The sequence below is a fragment of the Chrysochloris asiatica genome, unplaced genomic scaffold (genome assembly GCF_000296735.1).
Source record: "Chrysochloris asiatica unplaced genomic scaffold, ChrAsi1.0 scaffold00717, whole genome shotgun sequence".
Classification (NCBI taxonomy): domain Eukaryota; kingdom Metazoa; phylum Chordata; class Mammalia; order Afrosoricida; family Chrysochloridae; genus Chrysochloris; species Chrysochloris asiatica.
Window position 1 is genome coordinate 82,870 of NW_006409235.1, and position 1,068 is coordinate 83,937.

General features: G+C 39.7%; 1 pseudogene; it reads right to left on the reverse strand.

Moving 5' to 3' along the window:
• Positions 1-451: 451 nt before the first annotated feature.
• Positions 452-1,015, reverse strand: LOC102815713 (annotated as a pseudogene).
• Positions 1,016-1,068: the final 53 nt, after the last annotated feature.

The window sequence follows — 1,068 nt, forward strand, 5'->3', positions numbered from 1 at the left end:
ATTGTCCTTTCCTCTTCTAAAAGAAACTGCAGAGTTGCTCTCATTACTATTACTATCCTTCACTGAATGTTCACAATGCTTTATTTCAGGCATTGGAGGAAGACAGAGATCATAGTCTGTGGAAAGAAGATACAAAGCTACATGTCAGGGGATAGAAGTGTGAACTGAGTATCTTACTGTTGAGACAATATAGAAAAAGGAGAGGGATTCTAAAGAGCTTTGATGATGCTGTAGGATCAGAACTGGACTGCTAACCAGAGTTGACAGTATAAACCCACCAACTGCTCGTCGGGAGGAAAAATAAAGCCCCCTTCTCCTGTAAAGTTGAGGTTTTGTTTGTTTTATTTTTTTCCAATTTCATAATTATCTATTGTATTCAGATAGCAGTCTGATCACATATGGTCCAAGAACAAATAGTTAACCAATATAATCAGAGGGTAAAGATTGGTCTTCAAACACCATAGCCAATGATGCCATGCTTGCCTATGATCTCGCCGATATAAAACCACATCCACACCTCAGTGGCCACAAAACCATTCAGCAGAGCATCCTTAACTGTGAGCTGTTTGAAGCAACCAGTTTTAACACTACAGACTATTTTTTTCAGGGTTGGAGGAAGCAGCTCCACCTCGGCATTATACCAAATTGTGGCCATTTAAGGCTTCAAGTCACGGCAGCGTTTACCATTGCCGGAGTCTTCTCCACCAGGTTATGGATAAACCAGGCCAAGGTTCTAGGGTGGAAAGCCCGTTTCCCTCAATAGCCTGCTGAATGTCAACTCCGGCTAAGCCTACTGCAGGACTGGCTCCTACTGTAAAATTTTATAGCCTTGGAAACCTATACAGGGTCGTTAAGAGTAGGAATCAACTGGATGGTAGTTAAGTATTTTTGTTATGGTCACAAATGTTAACCAACTGGTACTTGTAAGTTGTAGAAATGTTTGTAAATACTAACCGAATTCAGAATCCAACCAATCAGAAAGTGCAACTACAAACTTTTCATTTTACAATGCCATGACAACTTGCATTTATATTAATGTATCTACAGACTGAAAATCCTTATTAAAAA